The 13509-nt window shown below is 43.6% G+C and overlaps 1 long non-coding RNA gene across 4 annotated transcripts in view; it reads left to right on the forward strand.

Moving 5' to 3' along the window:
* Positions 1 to 195: 195 nt before the first annotated feature.
* LOC133154819 (uncharacterized) overlaps positions 196 to 13509 on the forward strand; it is a 59052-nt gene continuing 45738 nt past the window's right edge. For all 4 annotated transcript variants that reach the window (XR_009714544.1, XR_009714546.1, XR_009714543.1 and 1 more), the window contains exons 1-2: positions 196 to 598; positions 10243 to 10343. This is a non-coding gene — a long non-coding RNA (uncharacterized LOC133154819). The remainder of the gene's footprint in view (positions 599 to 10242; positions 10344 to 13509) is intronic.

The following is a 13509-nucleotide window of genomic DNA, read 5'->3' on the forward strand; positions in this document are numbered from 1 at the left end:
ATTCAGGTTTTTTTTTTCTCCGTTTAAAATATATATCATAAATGTTTTTTTTACAACCCTAATTGGAAAAGTGCCCGTTTGTGTCGAGCGGAAAGGCACCTGAAGGCTTCCGGTCGTTTCCTCGCGTGTCAATATTGTCATGGTTTCCGTTCGCGTGTCTGTGCACTCGCCCCTCCCCTCCTGTGCCTACGCCATAATGTGCGTAATCGTCACCTGTCTCTCGTTACCTGTTGTGTATTCAAGTCCAGTCTGCGTGTCGTTAGATTGTTCTGTTAGTTTTTCGGTTCCTCCTATTATTCTTTCTCTTGTTAGTTTGTCGGTTCCTCCTGTTACTCTGGCCCTGTTAGTTCTGTTTCTGTTAGCCAGCCCTGTCAGTCCCGTTGTCGTCTGTTAGCCCGTTCTATTAGTTTGTTTGTTTGTTTGTTCCTGCCTGTTCCTGCTTGCTGGTTCCCTTCATCCTCTCCTCCAACAACCTTTTCCCTCACTAAACCCTGGTCCAAGCTACTCAGAAACAAACGACGACATCTTGAATTTCACGTGGAACCGAACACACAATTAAATCCTGAAGAAGACCAGGGTCTCAATTGTTTACTTCAAGGTAAGGAGCATTCTTTTCTTCCACAGGTGGGACTAAGGGAAACGTGCGCAAATTCAATAGTGACGCAACAAATGCATCTGAGTGCGGACTGTGGGCATACTGCAGCAAAAATACAGAATGTGTATAATAAATATATTACTTCAGTTGTAAGACATGACAACTACAGATGCCAATGTCGACATGCTTTTGAGTATCATCCTTGTCTTCAACAATGAGACAACTAATTTATACAAGAGGAGACTGTGGGCAAAATGTTCAAAGTGGAGACTGAAGAGTGCACAACTATATTTCAATCCATAAGACATGGCGACTGAGCAAGCTAACATTAGCATCTGTGTTTATATTGTCTGCCATCCACAAAATGTCACGATGAGGCAACAAACGTTTGAGTGGAGACTGTGGGCAAAATGCAGCAGAATGGAGATTGTTGACTGCAACACTCTAATATTAGCATGCGTGCCTGCAGCTTTGCTGTGCAAAATATTTGCTCTTTATTATTTGTGTGTTCATGCTTTTTTTTGGTTCAACATTTGTATGCCACGAATGTGTGCTTGTGTGCGCGCACGATGCAGGTCACAGGCCGTCAACAATGTGCGGAGATGAGTTTCGCATGAACGCTTCAGCACCTCGCTTTTGGCTGTCGGCTTTTCCCGCCCGGGCGTCCTTTTTGTCTGCCGTCGGTCTTTGTCTACATGTGTCTTCTGTTGGTCTTTTTTTTTTTTTTTTTCTCTCTCAGCAATGAAAAGTCTTTCATTCATTCCAGCCGTGTAGGTTTGCATTCGCGAACATATGATGCAGTTAACGAATATGCCTCCAAATTACGATTATTCCATACCTTCAATCAACTGCTATGCTACCACACCAAGCAGCAACACAAAGAGAGACTAATTACGCATGCCGATCCGGACATGCATGGACGCCAACACTAGTCTGACATGGACCCAGAGCGTAGCACTGAAACCCTAATTAGCAGTTACAAAAGTAACAGCACAAGTCAGAACAATAAATAAACACAGTCTATTAATTTAGTTAGGAGTCGGTTAATCGATTGTAGTCTATGGTCTTTTGTCCTCATTGTAAAAACAAGCTACTGTACAGTTCTGCCAGTCAAGTGATACTTGACTGTTTTGACCACCAGATGGCAGTAGAGGGCTTTGGGACGGCCTTGGAGATTAAGTACAGTAAAGTGTGTGTGTGTGTGTGTGTGTGTGAGACCAATGGTGAGCATAAATGTAAAGGAAAGCCGTTGTCGCCCTGTGAAATGGAATCTGAAATGTCTTCTCGTGTTGAGTCCATGTAGTGTATATATCATATATCCCATTGCATAAAGGCTGGCTAACACTTACTGAGCCAAAACGGGTCAATTTAGCAACAGAAAAGGGGCCGCATTATTCTACAGGAGTGTGGCGCACCCCCCTTTCACGTTGGCATAATTGAATCTGATCTTTTTCAGGTTGCAAACAGGCTTCGATTTGATATTTGGGCAAGGGAGGTGCATCAATTGTTTTGCAATTCTAAAAATGAAAGCAATATTTTAGAGAAGACTTCACACTGATTACGTCAAGTCTTTTGTTTGCATGATTTATATTATAGTATGTGTGTGTAGTATCGTTTCCTGGGCCAGATATGCGCGTAGTATCATTTCCTGGGCCAGATATTTGTTCAGCTTTGGTTTGCCTTTTTCGTGAGGTAAGGCTTTTGTGAATATTAAGAGGTGTGTGCTTAAAAAGTTTAGAAAAGACTGGTGTAAGGTCGCATTCCTAAAGAATGGCTTGCCAAAGTATGCATTATTTTGTTCTGTTTGATATGATCTTTAAAGGTCTGTACTTGGAGTAAGGTGTGTGCCTACTCTTTTGCGATAAAGGCTTGATTCTTTTTTTTCTTTTCTAATTGGGCGCCTCTTCGTTTGGGGCGGTGTCACGTGGGAAATGTGTGAAATGTGCATCCCCAAGTCTGTAGACATGTTTTGCTTATGTTCTAAGGTTGTGTGCAGGTCAGAGTGCTGAGTCTTTTAGGATGTTAGAAGTGAAAGCACTTATCAGCAAGAATGTGTGTGTGTGCGCGGGCGCGTAGTGCTAATGCACATAGGTGTGATTAACACCTCAGCACATGGTCTGAGACTGCTAGCCATACTGCTAAGCGCTATGCTCACCTCAGCATGCGTGACAGTAAGTAATCGTGTGTGTGTGTGCGTGTCTGTGTATGTCATCTGAACAATAACAGCCTTGACCTTGAACTCATCATCCAAACTTGAAATAGAAAGAAGGTCTCATTAATGAAAACCAATCAATTCAAAGTGACTTTAACTTCACGGCACAACTAGGTCATATTATCATATTGTCTTCCTTTTTACATGTGTTGATAAAGATCCAGTTCAGTTCAAGTCACTTTTGCCCTAATAAGCTGCCATTTTCCGACCGTTGGAAAGGGTCATAATAACCCAAAATGGCCGACTTCCTGTATCTTTTCAAGAATTGGGACTTTGAACCCGTGAAACACATTTCCACCGGTTTTTGTGTGAAGAGCTGCGGACTCTTTGTAAAATAGATGAATGCTTCAGATCAAAATGGCTGACTTCCTGCTTCTTTTCCAGAACGGCTTTCTGAGTTTTTTTTTTTTTTTGTGGGTTAACACATGATAGACATGTCTACCAAATTTGCCAAGTACAACAAGATTAGGGAGCAGAATTAAAAATGAAAACGACCTTCACCTTTCCCGTAATTGAGGAACCAATATGTTTTTAACACGAAGTTGTTAAAAATGGACGTTTAGCGGCAAGCCCCCCACAAACGCAGAGAGAAATAATTTGGCGCGAGCGGGCGGCTCTAAAAGGGCGCTTGTCACTCGGCGTCCTTGTCAGCGACGTGTCAGAGTGTAATTAGCAGGCTGCCGACGGACGAGCGTCATTTCACTTTGAAATCGAAACCGGGCCGCTCCGAGGTTGTCATTAATGAGACGACTTCCTCCGTGCGTGTGCAGGAAATGGACTTTTTGGAGAGGACCACCAGTGCTTGGCGGTAATTGCAGGGGAGGGAGGGTGCGAGGGCAAAAGAAAGCAAGGGACTCAAAATTTATACCCCCTTTAAAAAAAAAAAAAAAAAAAGGAAATTGTAGTTTGTTCAAGAAAGCGCAGCAGTCGTGAACTCCCCAAGTGATAAACGTGTGGGTGCATTTCAAGGCTGTTTAAACACTCGTCCGCCGGGAGCCGATCGACTAAACACACACACACGAAAGCACTACCGGCCACACTAGTTACAATTTTAAATAATTGGATGGAGATCCAGATCCAAGAGATTATATATTTTTTTTCATGAGTCATTGTGTCAATGTTTCCAACTTAAGTGTTGGACACAGATATCATGAAAAAAACATGTCTACTTTCATGTATAAAAATATAATCCTGCTCAATCCAAACTGTGACCCTGCTGGAGGTCCACAAGATAGAAAATGGGAGGAAAAGCTCTCATACGTGTGAGCTAATGTTTCATCCATTTCCTTGATTGGATCAACTTTTATTGATGACATGTCAGGTCCCTCGTGGACTCCAGTGGACGCTTGGGGTCCCGGATCTGTCTTCATTGTATGGAAAGGACTCGGCAAATGAAGTAAAGCTCAAGGAATTCAATATGACACTTTCAGCATGTGTGTGTGTGTGTTTGGGGACGAGGGCAGGCAGCAGATGTTAAATCAGCACGGTGACCTCCGCATCGATTTGGACATGCGGTCGTTCGCTGTGTGTTGACACGATGACGAACGGCAGCGGAATGGCTGGCTGGTGAGATGCAGCGGTTCCCGTGCGAGTGTCACATTGCTGACTAGCTTTGCGCATTTTGTTGCCGTCTTTGCTCTTCTTCACGCCGAAAGCACTGTGGGCGACATTGCACGCGGGCACGCACGCACGCACACACACTTTATCACTGTAGCCATTATTTTTAATTGATGGCAAACAAAATATCCGCACTTGTCTTATTTTACTATCTATTAAAATTCACTTCTTTCTGTTGACAGAAAAGGAACGAAGTCATCTTTTCAATCAATAAAAGTTCAGCTATACTTTTTATACCTCTTGCTTTTTGTTGTCTTTCAGTTGTGTAAGAAAAAAAAAAAAATCTAACAAATAAAACTCCCTTTTTGCGCCACAATGGCATTTCCATGCATTAAATGGTCGCTGGCCCACACTCGCTTTTCTTTTGTTGCGCAGTTTGTCAATAAGTAGCAGCGAGACTGCGACATTAGCTTTTCGACGTTAGCAAGCTAGCCGCCGGCTGGCTAGCTGTGCGTGCTCGTCACTTAATCCTCAAAAGGTCAAGTGTTTTTGGCAAGCGCATGCTTCACGCAGTGCGACCAGTCAATGGAATGATGTCATGGGCGAGACAGGAAGTGAAATATTGCCCCCTGCTTAATGACATCACATGACATCTCGCTTTTCATTTAAAGCCAAACAGCCAATAAGATGAATAGCTCGACCGGACGCCCCCGGCGCGCTTCGTCGCGACCCGTCGCCTCGACTCGGCGGTTGAATGATCGGACGCCGTGACAGACTCCCTCCGGCATGAGCGTAAACGCACCTTCTCATAATCATCATCATCGTCGTCCTCCTCAATCTGGACTCCGGTGCCAGACGATTCAGCTGCTAAAAAGTCCAATAAAAGTAATAAACGTGAGTGTTGCCCGGTTGGCCGCGTACGAGCGCGCCATCATCACTCAGCATGCGGCTAATGAAAGCGGAGGCCGCCGAGATGATCTGCAAATGAGCCAATCAGTCAGCTGGGAAGAAAAGTGAGAATTAATTAGAAGCCGTGATGATGATCACCAAGATCAGTCAGTCAAAAAAGTTTCATCTTTCACTTCTCGAAGTCGATTGGGTCAGCCCGCCAAGCCAAGTGAAGTCTGATCGACGTGTCTATCATGACTCAAGTAGTGCCACAAATAAAAAAAAATCATAAAAAAATCAAGTAACCCCGCCCACGAAGGCCGTCTTGGGCTCGTTTTGGCCAGATTGAATATCCGGCCCGTGAACCCAGTCAGCTATTTTGCTTGGGTTGGTTTTGGCCTTTCTCATTGACTTCAGACCATCTGGAAGCATTTTTGAAAAGCAAAGCTTTTACTTGGCAACATAAAATTAGTCGATTGCAAAGATACTGATGAGGCCAGAAAATATTTTTTCCCCCCCAACATTTGCAGGGTTCCTTCAAATTTGGTGCACATTTAACTTGATGAATTGCTGTAACTGAATGGCGCAAGATTTGCGTGCATGTGGGTGGAGCGCGGCGGCAGAGTTTGATGACTCGCCCTAAAACGGAAAAGTCGCCCAACTCCAGCAACTTTGCGTTAATTGCTCCCGGCTTTGACTATCTGACATCTCAGCCGAGCGTCTCCTGAAAAGACTCTGGTAATCGTTGCCATCAAACGCTCTAATTAACGCTGCTTCTGTTTTGCTCCCCGCCTTTTGACAAAGCGGCGAGCGAGATGTGCGCCGGCGCTGCCCTCCCGCTTCCTCTTCCCGCTCGCCTCGCATCGGAACCATCTTCATCATCGATTTGTGATGAAGACGCCAAGTCCTTGTCAGCCGCGCGCACCTGCCTCCCGCTTTCTGACGTTTCTGTCCGTGTACGACATCGCTGGTATCGGGACAAAACACCCAATGTCACAATTTGCTACGCGTTTGCCCCAAATCCGTGTGTAAGTCTGCTTTATTGTCAATTTCAAGACATACAGAGAGATCGAAATTAGGTTTCCTACTATCCCACGGTGACAAGACATATTACACATTCAAGTAAACCATACAAAAAGTAAAAATGAGAAGGTGTGTGAATGTGTGTGTATGTATATTACGCACATACATATACATGCACGTGTGTCTTATCGTCATTTTTCAATTCCAGTAACAAGACAAAAGGGGAAAAAGAGAAAAGCAGCATTAAAGGGCTCATTCATTGGAAAGTCTAATTGCGGAGATGTAATCTTGCTAATTGAATTAGCAGCGAGAACAGCATAAAAACAAAACATGGATGTTAGCTGATGACTTTGACAGAAGATGATGAGTCCTTTGCCAGTGAATTGATATTTGACTCGGACAGAAAACCTGGGTAACCAACTAAGTGACTGATTGGTTGACTAACCACTGACGAGATAATCGACCGAGTAACCCACCAATGCAACTGACTCACTGTCAAACCAATTGTCAGCAAACTACTAGTTAACATACTAATTTGGTATTTGATTGGAACACTACTGACTAAGTGAGCATTTAACTGGGGGAAACAAACACGATGCACTGTTGAGCCAAAACAAAGGCGGCTTTTAACGACATAATACAAACACATATTTGCATAAGAGTTACCGTGAGACAACAAAGAAAATGATCCTGGCGAGAAAGATGAGGTGGAAATGAGGAAACGTTTGTGAGATGAATGAAATAAATTACTGGCAAGAAATTGAAGAAGCAAGTCCAGAAATGTCGTCTAGTTGTTTGCACAAATGCACTTCTTCTTAATAGCAATTGGCAATTTGCCTCACGGGCTGTTCCGTGCGACTGGCTATTAGCGTCAATAAGGTAAACAGTGTGCACAAGCACCCGCCTGACTCGACAAATTGCCTCTTTTATCACCAAAATTGGGTGCGGAGAACACAGATTGGGACCCTGAAAACATCTCCCGCTGTGAATATTATTCAACTCATTTCGCTTTTACGTCATGTGAAGATTCTCAAAAAACTAGCGGAAATTATGACACGTCGAAGGTTAAAGAGGATATTGGGACTAGAAGATTTTTTTTTTTTTTTTAGTGGGTTGCTCTCGATTGTGTTGTGGCGGGTCACATAGCTGCGATTGACAGGTGACCGAGTTCAGGCCTTGACCCGGTTTGGTGCCGAGTCAGGCCGAGATAGATTTTCCCCCCCGTGCCCGGAAACGTGTACTGCATGTATGCGATGCTGTATACTATACAAATACTGCTAAACACTGTGTGCTATAAGTGTGTGTCAATGGGTGTATATTTAGGGGAGCAGAATGTCTCCAAAGTCAATGACAAAAAATGTTTTCCTCCCGAATGTGTGTGTGCGTGTGTTATGTTTCAATGTTGGGCAGCACAGATTGTAAACAAGGAATTGAAAAATGAGGTGTTACCACCAGCAGACGACAATTGATCAACCCCAAAACATTTTTTTTTTTTTTTGCGGTGGGAGGTGGTTTCATCCTCTTTTCCATTCTTTTTTCATTTCCTCCCTCTGTCTTTCTCCTCATATTGTTCATCTTCATATCTTTGGTTTGATGCGAGATTACAGCTAATATTGAAAATGTGACTCATTTTTACAGTAACTTTCATACAAAAAAAATAAATTGTGTGCAGTCACGATTCACTTGACTATAAAACATGATGGTGGGACTCAAACAGAAATCCAAGCCACAACCGAGTGAACAAATAGCTACACGACAACCGATGATTTTATTATTTATTCATTTCAACATTTTTTTTTCTTATTGTGAATTTTAACCAAAACTTTATTGACAATTGTGGTTATTACAAACAAAGATGTCTTTTTCCCCTACACTTCTTCTTTGTGTCATTTGTGAGCTTTGCTACTTAGCAAGACAACGTAATCAAACTCACACACACGCACACACACGCTGCACACACACTACATTCACGTTCTTTATTTAACTGGTGTGTGTGTGTGTGTTTACTGGCTTGTATATTATCTGTCAGGTGCACATTTTGGTGAGTGCGTGTCCCAGGTGTTGCGGATGCGGCGTGAACGCTCGCGGCTGTGGCTATGCTAATGAAGCTTGTTGACATCACAGACATGCACACAAAGTTGTTTTTCTAGACGGGAGGAGACGTCGCACAGGGCAGACGCATGACGCAGCCTGCAATGTCTTGTGACTCTTGTGCCACACTTAAGGCCCATGACAAGTTTGACCTTTGTTTGTAGTTTGGGAAGCAAGCCGCGTACTTCTTCACCAAGTTTTTCATGCAGTAAAGAATTAACTGTAATCGCACGACTGTCGAGTCCGTTGCAATGCGAAACAAGGATATTCTACATTTATTTGGGGTGTTTGTTTTCAACAAACGAAAACAGCAGATGTCCAATGATCATCAGTGTCATCACAAAAAACATCAAAACCGAGACAAGGACATCACAAATGAATCCCAACCACATTTTTAGAAGCGTTCAATGGAAGTTTGGTGTCGAGATGAAATAATAACGAGGTAAATAAGTACGCAGCGTCTGTATAAATAAATCGGCTTGGCCAAGAAGGAGAAAAGTCACTTTTGGGATGTGGCACACCGTTCCACCAGAGCCATTAGCTTTGCCACAGTGGGAATTCTTCAAATGAATAAATGAGCATAACATCAAAATCAGGACGCAGCCACTTTCCCTATCCTGCTTAAGCGCAGCTTTCAATGGCGTCCGAATGTCCAGCCGGGTCCTCGGGAGCATGTGCGTGTGTTGAAGTTGAGGCCAAGCAAGTATGTGTGTGTGCGCGTGTGTGTGTCAGTGCCTTGCTGAGTCTGCAGAAAAAGAATTAAGATCTTGACAAACACACACACATTTCGTCTCACCGTAACACACACTCTCTCTCTCGCTCTCTCTCTTTCGCTCTTTCGCTCTCTCTCATTCTGTCTCTCACTCGCTCTCTCTCTCTCTTTCTGTGTCTGTCTCTGTCTCTCTCTCACACGCACGCACGCGCACACTCACTTGCAAGGGAAATAGGATTAGATGTAGCTGAAGTTATTACAGGAAAGTGTTTTTGTTGCTGCTCTGCACCCTCACAGGTCACACATGTAGTGAGTCTGTGTGTGCGTGTCCTTGTCCAAATGACATTTTGTGCCTTTTGTGGCAAACTATCTCCCCGGGTTGTGCTTTCAATGTCACTGACGTCATCCAGAAAGTAGCGTCCGATTTTTTTTTAGATGCCAAAGAAATGTGTAGAATCCATTTTGAATTTCAACTGTGAATTTCCAAGTGTCCCGTCGGATGGACGACCAGCGCATAGTGCTGCACAAAAATATAGAGACAAGCTCACACATACTTGTTTTTGTCCCTTTTAACAGCTCACATGATGATACCTAAACGTTATATCGTCAAGCGTTTGTTTTTAATCACGTAACGAGGCTCATTAGTCAGATCTAACGGAAAACGGGAAAACGGGCTGGAGGACGCCGTTAATTTGACGCACGTGTTTGTTGAATTGCCCAGCCAAAGACGTGCGAGTGTCGAAGAAAATGTTGCGTGTCAATAACAAATGCCCCAAACCCGGATGGATGACTCGGGCAAAGGCCCCCCCGGCCCCTTAGCCACCACTTGTGCGCGCCCCTGGTAGGTTCTATGTCCAAATCTGGCTGGTTCGCTCCATGCAGGTAACGCAACCCTCACAAGAAGTTAAAATGACGTCCATATGTTGGAGTCTTGATTTTATTCACGCTTCATGTAAAAAAACGAGGCTGGAAATTCACTCTTGTCGCTCCATCTTAGCATTGCTCTACCTTTAGTCCGGGGACACTTTTCTTTCACCGCTAGAAAAAAAAAATGCACACATAAGCTTCTTTCAGCCCATTAGTGTGTGTGTGTGTGTGTGTGCGCGTGTGTGTGTGTGTATAGGCCCTAATTTGATGTCTAAATAAGTGGTCGCTGCCTTCCAGGCCTTTCCTGGCAATACATCACAACGGCAACAATGGAGGCCGTCCCCGGGGAACCGCCGCTTGGCTACTCACGCACGGCCTTGTGGGAAAGGCGAAGAACGGTAAATGACACACACGCACACACAAGGTGTCTTTTCTGTCATTAGTGTGTAACAAAGGCAAGGTGGGTTGTCCCCACAAGAGCAAATACGCTGATGAATAATTGAAGTCTCCTTCATGTCAGCATAAGTGACAGCCTTTAAGTACATAACACATTCACACCAAGCTCACTGTAATGAAACGTAATGGAGTAGAGTTGCCTGACAGGAACACGTCTGCCTTGCCAACGCTCGTTGGAAGCCTTAAAGTTCTTCGATTGGCGCTTTGGGAAGATGCGTAGGATCACATTGCTTGGAAAGGATGATGTAGCAATGAGCAAAATTTGTGACTCTGCATTCACAAATTGGCAGAACCTCTGAGTCTCACTTTTGTGCTGAGGTCAGCGCGCATTTATTGCTAGCCTATCATTTATTAAAGGGTGCCTGATATTTAAAGCGTAAACTGTTTTGTTCTAATCTCTTTTTGCTGTATTTTAATGTGTCTCTTTCATTTCGATATATATTATATATAGTATTTGTGTATTTTTCTCTTTTTTCCCCCCCCCATTTTTAGATACCTTTTTTTAGATCCTTATGAGCATTCTCACTTTAGCTCTCTAATCCCAATCGTGTACCTAATATTGTGATGAATTGAACGGATTGAGTTTTGCAAACAACACGATCAGCCGAAGTTCAACGCCAGTTCTCACTTGACCGGCATATAGTCCTCGCCACCTCGTTTCTTTTTCTTCGTCTTCTTCTCGTCCGCTTTGTTCATGTTCAATCAGTGCTGTTGGCCCGGTGATCAATTAGCGTGCCGGGGAATCAATTAAGGCAGCCGGCAGGCAAAGCAACTATTTATTTACGGAAAAAAAAAAAGCTGATGGCGTTGATTAGGGTTTAACGCGCATAATGGACACATAATGAAGATGGAATGAAAGGGCTGAAAGGCTTCGTCTTGGCGACAAACCCGGGCCCCCGGGAGACGTTTGCAGCATAAAGCAGCAGCCAGAGTCCATCGGGGAAAAAAAAAAAAGTATTCCATTTAGTCACAAAGTTTCTAATATTCTCTAAGGTCTTCTTTATATTTGTAATGATTAATGTTTCTTTGTAAGCGAATATCTTGCACTTTCTAACTTTTGAGGTCATTTCAAGTATTTGTAATGAATTCCCGAGCAAAAAGATGCTAATGCTAAATGCACTCTATTTCACGTTCTTGGTCCGACTGGAAAGCGCAGCTCGCTTTGTGACTTGAAAAGATTTCCTTCTGAAAAACGGAGAGAAAAAAGAATTTAACGTGGACATGCATGGAGCGCCACTTTGTCAGCATTTTTTTTTTTTTGTTGCTTTTTTTTTGTTCTTGTCAGAGGGTTGGCTTATTTAGCCCACTTTTCCATGCGGTGGTCCCACGTACGACATTAATCTTTCATGCGATTATTTTTCTGTGAAGGCAAAGTATTCTCTTTTTTCATCTGTCCTCTTTTTTTTATCTGACACGCTGCTATTTTTCTTCTTTCATTCTCCCGCCATTTTACTACTTCATCATCTGCCGCCGCGTGACAGCGACACATTAATCCTGCCGCACGCACACACGCACGCACGCACAAAAGAGCACAGGTATAAACTACTTTCAACAGATTCTGGATTCTCTAATGGGATCTTCACAAAAGGAGCTCACAGAACACCAGTGGGCGAACGCTATTCCTCTTGTTTTTAAGTGAAGACAAAATCTTTTCAAATTTACATTCATTTCCTATTTTCTTTTTATGATATTCTTGCCAAATATTTGTGTGAATTTCATTTCACCTTTCATTTGTCTTCCCTTTGTGACTTAATGTATAACAATAAATATTACGGATGTCCAATAGCAGTACGAGTACTCAATTCTTGAGTAGTCACCCAAACCAATAGCAAGTACTGATAGCACTTTTAATACATCTAATTCCACGGCAAAAATGATGATTTTAACAAAAAATCTTCAGCTCAAATGGAAAGTGCATTTTATTTGCTAACGCTTGTTTGTTCGCGCTTTTATGCTAACGCTTCAAGTTAGCGAACAAGCTCTAATGGAATGACGGCCTTTTCGGCAGAGGTAACAAATAATCAGCCAAACACCTCGCCTCCATTATTCAATCGACAGCAGGTGAGCGTCGGGCTGGTGGAGCGTGACCGGGTTTGGGTCGGAACCGCAGCGCTAACGGCCGTCTTTGTTTGATTCCGCATCGACTTGATTAAGCTGCCATCATTATCCTGGTTGGGAAAGCGCCGCCGCAATCGGGGTCCCCGCAGATTTTGTCTCGGGGCGAGCGGGGCCTCCAAATCAAATACACACAATATAACACAACATCAACAAAAAATCAATCCGACGCAGGGGGAGCCAAGCATTTTAAACAGAGAAACACCGCTTGCCGCCTTTCAGCCCTCCTATCGTTGCTTGACTACGGTAGCGATCAGACAAAATTCATCCCACTGGAACTTTTCCCCCCAAAGAACCTAAAACGGCCGCTTCAAAACAAAATGGCTCACCTCCATAGGTGTGGCTTCTTTAGACTGTTTTTGTGGGTCGACTCGTGATAAACGTGTTTACCAAATCTTTTGCCAATTGGTGAAAACAAGAACACGTTGCCCGACAAACTCTTTAAATTGTGATGAGGACTGCTCAGGTGAGACGCCTGTGTGCATGTGCACGTGAGCATGCATGTGTGTGTGTGTGTGTGTGTCTGTGTGTGTGTGTGTGTGCACCTTGGACAGGAAGCGCATCCCAAGTGCAGCTGGTGAACCTCTGGGTAGCCGGCGGAAGCTCCGATTAAACCTTCCAACTTCCCAATGCGAGTCAGGATTAAAAACCCGCAGGAGTGACCTCAGCTGTCATTGACACACACACACACACACACACATAATTAAAGCGTATTAAAAGGAAAGTCGATATAGTATGTACAAGCGCTGCGCATATATGCATACAAATAACACATAAGTCAAACATATGGAGGTGTGAAAACACATTATGAGATATTTACATATAATAATGGACTGATCAACATACACACACGCACAATGCAGAAAGGTGCTAATTAAACATTGTGACGGGTGATGTGGCTTACAAACACCCCACCTGAAGAGTACCCACTGTGTCAGCCAGCTGTCATGTCTCTCTCTCTCTCTCTCACGCACACGTACACACGCACATGCA

Source organism: Syngnathus typhle, linkage group LG5, assembly GCF_033458585.1.
Source record: "Syngnathus typhle isolate RoL2023-S1 ecotype Sweden linkage group LG5, RoL_Styp_1.0, whole genome shotgun sequence".
Lineage (NCBI taxonomy): Eukaryota > Metazoa > Chordata > Actinopteri > Syngnathiformes > Syngnathidae > Syngnathus > Syngnathus typhle.